Source organism: Palaemon carinicauda, chromosome 24, assembly GCF_036898095.1.
Source record: "Palaemon carinicauda isolate YSFRI2023 chromosome 24, ASM3689809v2, whole genome shotgun sequence".
In the NCBI taxonomy this organism is placed as follows: Eukaryota; Metazoa; Arthropoda; class Malacostraca; order Decapoda; family Palaemonidae; genus Palaemon; species Palaemon carinicauda.
The window spans coordinates 11,811,791-11,818,817 of NC_090748.1; positions in this window are offsets into that span (position 1 = coordinate 11,811,791).

Here is a 7,027-nt window from a genome sequence, read left to right on the forward strand (position 1 = left end):
TCTATATATATATATATATATATATATATATATATATATATATATATATATATATATATATATATATATATATATGTGTGTGTGTGTGTGTGTGTGTGCCCTTACATACATACATAAATGATGAGGGTGGGAGTCATTGCTTTATTTTCCCTTTATATATATATATATATATATATATATATATATATATATATATATATATATATATATATATATATATATATATATATATATATATCATAAGGTAAGGAAAATAAGACAACAATGACTGCCACACTCATTATTTATGTACTGAACCGTGGATGAAAATCTTTCTGCAATACTAGTTGGTTCATACTCCTGCACAGAAGGCTCATCAGCAACACGTCAAATCCCCTTTAAACACTGCTTGGTTCGTCCCATCTTTCATACACTCTTGCTCTCAATTCCTCCAAACTAAAATCCTTCAATTTAAATATACCTTTTACACCATAAGTCTATCCTGTTCGAACCTTTTTTTCTCCTCTTACCTAAATTCTTTTAAAGGTTTTAAAGGCTGTTCATGAATAGCACGGGCAAGGGATAGTGACATTGTCCTATAGAGCAGGACAATGCCATAGAGACTAACCATATACACATATGATCAGCGCCCAAGCCCCATCTCCAACAAAGCTAGGACCCAGGAGGGCCAGGCAATGGCTGCTGATGACTCAGCAGATAGACCTATAGGCTCCCCCAAACCATCCCCATACTTAGGTCACAAGGATGGTGAGCTTACAGCAACCAAAGAAACTAATGAGTTTGACCGGGACTCAAACCCCAGTCTGACGTTCACCAGTCAACTACGTTACTACATCGGCCACCACAACCAATATTATTAATTTTACTACTTCTATATATATATTTAAATATCCAATCATTCTTCTTACACTATATATATTTCGGCGTCAATGACCTTAGATGTCAGGATGCCAGAAAACTTTAAATCAATCAATCAATCTTACAGTATATATGCTGCACTGAGTAAACAATTCATCTATATAGTATCAATCTATTTTTTTTATACACATTATACTTCAACACTTTACTTCCATAAAGGAGAGTTTGTTTGAAAATCCCTTCTTACCTTTCCAATATGGCGTTCACAAACCATTCAAGTTATTAATTCTAGAAATTGGCTCTATCATAAAGCTTTCCTTGGGTTAATGGGTGTTTCATGAAGCTTTTCCCATTGCTTTTAAACTTCCCATTATTCCTCATCTAAACCCACATACTATTCTTCCCTTATCAATCTTTCTAAAAACTATTTTACTGTCTCAACTTCCCCGGTATATTTATCAAAACTATTCCCTTTTAATTCTCAGTCATATTTTTCACCTTTACCCTCTATGTCCTTGCTTGCTTGCACATACTGCCCTTGACTTTTGTCCATCTAATGCTAAAACATTCATACTATTCATCTCTCCATATCAGCACCGTATCAACGCATGTTCCAAAGCCCCAAGATATATTATCTCCTATCTGAGACTAATATACTTTAGCTATAGGACCGTGAATCCCATGTTCGTGGTCATTTGATGACTTTCATTCCACACAGAAGCCTTTTATCCCAGAATCGTACATAATTGAACTTGCGATTACCATTATAAATTGCATCTCAGTTCTTTTAGTTATATTTTTTAATTATCGAGGAAAAAAAAAACATTCTACTTATTGGAAGCATGCCTTCCGCTTACCCAATATGGATGGATGGTCGTTGTGAATGGCAAAGATGATTAGTAGTCTACCGGGAGCAAGAAAAGTGACGTCAGAGGTACTAGAGTACCTCTGACGTCACTTTTCTTGATTTTGAAACAAGCCAAAAGGCATGGGTTTATTGCATATTCCCAACAGGAACACATCATTTACAACAAAGGAGAGAGAGAGAGAGAGAGAGAGAGAGAGAGAGAGAGAGAGAGAGAGAGAGAGAGAGAGAGAGAGATTAGACTTATTTCTGCACCCTAAACGTGATACAAATACACGCTCCGAATTTTCACATACCTATAAATATATCATAAGCCTTAGTCATCTTTAGAGTGGGTGACAGCAACCAGATACAAATTTTCTGGTTTCCCGGCAAAATTTAAAGGATGAAGCTGCTACCTGAACACCTTTCTGTCTAGACCTCTGTATATAACGGTAATTTCAGAGCTGTGTGAACTGGTGGATGATGGGTAGAGAGCTTACCATAGCTTACCAACAGTGAGTTTTTGTTGGGCCAGGCCACATGCCCACACACACTGATTATATCTTCTATATACAGTATATATATATATATATATATATATATATATATATATATATATACATATATATATATATATATATATATATATACATATATATATATATATATATATATATATATATATATATATATATTATTATTATTATTACTAGCCAAGCTACAACCCTAGTTGGAAAAGCAAGATGCTATAAGCCCAAGGGCTCCAATAAGGAAAAATAGCCCAGTGAGGAAAGGAAATAAGGAAATAAATAAATGATGAAAATAAATTAAAAATATATCATTCTAAAAACAGTAACAGCGTCAAAACATATATGTCATATATAAACTACAGTATTAACAACGTCAAAAACAGATATGTCATATATAAACTATTAACAACGTCAAAAACAGATATGTCATATATAAACAATAAAAAGACTCATGTCAGCCTGGTCAACATAATAGCTGGAATAAAACTTCTAGAATACTGTGTAGTATTGAGCCTCATGATGGAGAAGACCTGGCTATTAGAATTAACTGCCTGCCTAGTATTACGAACAGGATAGAATTGTCCAGGGAGATCTGAATGTAAAGGATGGTCAGAGTTATGAAAAATCTTATGCAATATGCATAATGAACTAATTGAACCACAGTGCCAAAGATTAATGTCTAGATCAGGAATAAGAAATTTAACAGACCGTAAGTTTCTGTCCAACAAATTAAGATGAGAATCAGCAGCTGAACACCAGACAGGAGAACAATACTCAAAACAAGGTAGAATGAAAGAATTAAAACACTTCTTCAGAATATATTGATCACCGAAAATCTTGTAAGACTTTCTCAATAAGCCAATTTTTTGTGCAATTGAAGAAGACACAGACCTAATGTGTTTCTCAAAAGTAAATTTGCTGTCGAGAATCACACCTAAAATTTTAAACGACTCATACAAATTTAAAGAAACATTATCAATACTGAGATCCGGATGTTGAGAAGCCACCGTCCTTAACCTACTTACAATTCTACTTTGAGATTTGTTAGGATTTAACTTCATACCCCAGTATGGAGAATTGGTAATGTTACTCCTCTATGTAAATGTGTTTGTGGTAGCTCAAGTCCCACTGATTACTGCCCAATTTCCATAACTCCCATATTATCTAAAGTTTTTGAACGTCTTCTGGCAAAATGTCTTAATAGGTTTGTTGAAGGTAATCATCTACTCCCTAGTTTGCAATTTGGTTTTCGTAAAGGGCTTGGAGTATGTGATGCCCTTCTTACAATCTTCAATGCTGTACAGAAATCCCTTGATTGTGGTCAGGAAGTTCGTATGAATGGCCTTGATTTTAGTGCTGCCTTTGACCGTGTTAATCATGAGGCCCTTGTTTTCAAACTGAAGCTGTTGGGAGTGGCTGGGTCATTTCTTAACATTATTATTGATTTTTTAAGTAATAGATCTCAAAGAGTTGTTGTTGATGGGCACCATAGTAAGTATAGGAATGTGATATCCGGTGTTCCACAGGGAAGTGTTCTTGGCCCATTACTTTTCATATTATATACACATGACATGTGGTTTGGCCTAGAAAACAATCTTGTTGCATATGCAGATGATGCTACTCTCTTTGCATCAATTCCATCCCCTGAATGTAGATCTGGGGTTGGTGAATCCCTTAATAGAGATTTATCTAAAATTAGTGCATGGTGCAAATTATGGGGTATGAAGTTGAATCCTAACAAAACTCAAAGTATGATTGTAAGTAGATCAAGGACGGTGGCCCCTCAACATCCGGATCTCAGTATTGATAATGTTTCTTTAAATTTGTATGACTATTTCAAAATTTTAGGTGTGATTCTCGACAGCAAATTTACTTTTGAAAAACACATTAGGTCTGTGTCTTCTTCCATTGCACAAAAAATTGGCTTATTGAGAAAGTCTTACAAGATTTTCGGTGATCAATATATTCTGAAGAAGTGTTTTAATTCTTTCATTCTACCTTGCTTTGAGTATTGTTCTCCTGTCTAGTGTTCAGCTGCTGATTCTCATCTTAATTTGTTGGACAGAAACTTACAGTCTATTAAATTCCTTATTCCTGATCTAGATATTAATCTCTGGCACCGTCGTTCAATTAGTTCATTATGCAGGTTGCATAAGATTTTTCATAACTCTGACCATCCTCTACATTCAGATCTCCCTGGACAATTCTATCCTGTTCGTAATACTAGGCAGGCAGTTAATTCTCCATCATGAGGCTCAATACTACACAGTATTCTAGAAGTTTTATTCCAGCTGTTACCAAGTTGTAGAATGATCTTCCTAATTGGGTAGTTGAATCAGTAGAACTTCAAAAGTTCAAAGTTGGAGCAAATGTTTTTATGTTGACCAGGGTGACATGAGTCTTTTTATAGTTTATATAAATGACATATCTGTTTATTGACGTTTTTAATAGTTTATACAGGAGATATCTGTTTTGACGCTGTTACTGTTTTTAGAATGATATATTGTTAATTTATTCTCATCATTTATTTATTTCCTTATTTCCTTTCCTTACTGGGCTATTTTTCCCTATTGGAGCCCTTGCGCTTATAGCATCTTGCTTTTCCGACTAGGGTTGTAGCTTGGCTAGTAGTAATAATAATAATAATAATAATAATAATAACAATAATAATTTGCACCATGCACTAATTTTAGCTAGATCTCTATTAAGGGGATTCACCAACCCCAGATCTACATTCAGGGGATGGAATTGATGCAAAGAAAGTATATATATATATATATATATATATATATATATATATATATATATATATATGTATATATATATATATATATATATATATATATATATATATATATATATATATATATATATATATATACGGTACTGAGTATAATATTTGTCAGGGGAATTTTCCATGCCAATGAAATCTAACAGGATAGGTAAATATTTTAGTGTAGTAGAATAGAGGGAACGTACATCCATTAGGAACTGATTATATATTCTTTATTATTATTATTATTATTATTATTATTATTATCATTATTGTAACCAATTTTGTATACGTTCAAGGTATAACAGCTTGTTTTTCTCTATTTTCAATGCTAGTAATTGTTACAGATCTTAAAGATGTCTGCAAGGAAATACGAAAGGGCCAAGAGTGAAAATTTAGGTCAAAATATGATTTTCTAGAACGTTTTGGAGGTAATTCGTGCGAGAATGCATCATGTGGTGTATGGAAGAAAGCAAATAGGCCTAAAATAATAGAAACTGCGTAAGTGGGAAAGTAATGTATGCCTTTCTGCTACAAAATCAAAGCTAAAGAGAAGGGAGAAAAATATTGCAAGTGCAAAACGCTAAATGGCCTTGATGATGAAATATTCGTTAAGAGGACATTGTCCCGTGAGGGCAAAGGAACTGCGGGAAGCCTTGAGCATCTGGAGTCAGTGTCTGAGAATGGAAATGAACCAGTAGCGATGCGTGTTAAAACTAACTAATACGGGTGGATACTTTTTCATTAATAGAATCTAAATAACGAATATATTACAAAGCAGGTAATACAATTTCATGTTAGTTTACATCGAGAAGGGCACGTACAATAAACACATTTTAGGGATTAAATGCAACATCTTAGATAAGCAGGTGGAAGAGTTGAAGGTTATGGCAGAGGTAGAGGAAGAATACTAAATACCAAATGGAATTGACAACAAGACACACACGAATGACAAACAGCACTTGTGCAAAGGAAGCAGGTTAAGAAACATGAGTCTAAACGGCTCAGTAGGCTATGCAAGTGAACGTAAGTGCACGGAACGAAGAAACAGCGTATAGAAAAATGGTGAGACAAGAGAAGTGTTAAGCAAATAATGTAAAAACCCAAAGAAGAATTTTAGGATTACTTATATTGTAAGACAACACAGAAATAGTATAACTTGTATGATAATTGTAAAGGCCTTTTATTTCAGTGACGCTCCATTTACATTAGACTTACGGACAAAGAGGACGAGTCAGTGTAATTATATGGAAAGTACTGGAGGCCTTCAGGTATTATTATAATAGTCATGTACCTGGCTCAACGCTGGCGTGTTTGCAGGGCGTTTGGGTTGCGTTGTTTTGCTACTCGCTTTGTACAAACAATCAGACTCGAACACATGTTACAGGTACCGGTTTCGCTGAAATCGTTCACTCGCCCGCAAAAAAAAAGTTGAACTGCTTCTTTCTCTCTCTCTCTCTCTCTCTCTCTCTCTCTCTCTCTCTCTCTCTCTCTCTCTCTCTCTCTCTCTCTCTCTCTCGGGTAAATATTCACTGATATTTCAAGGAATCCCAGAAAATAAATGAAAACGGATTACGACTACCACATGTAACACTAGTAAACTAAACTCACTCTCTCTCTCTCTCTCTCTCTCTCTCTCTCTCTCTCTCTCTCTCTCTCTCTCTCTCTCTCTCTCTCATGCGTTTGGGATAAATGCGTTCTCTTTCGAGGGTACACTCGGGCACACTATTCTATCTAATTTCACTTCCTCTTGTTTTGTTAAAGTTTTTAGAGATTATATAGGAAATATTTATTTTAATGTTTCTCTTAAGATATTTTATTTTTCCTTGTTTCCTTTCCTCACTGAGCTATTTTCCCTGTTGGGGCCCCTAGGCTTATAGCATCCTGCTTTTCCAACTAGGGTTGTAGCTTAGCAATTAAAAATAATAATAATAATAATAATAATAATAATAATAATAATAATAAGCATTTCCCTAAGAAATTTTCCCTTAGACTTATTGCAAATAGGCCTACACATAA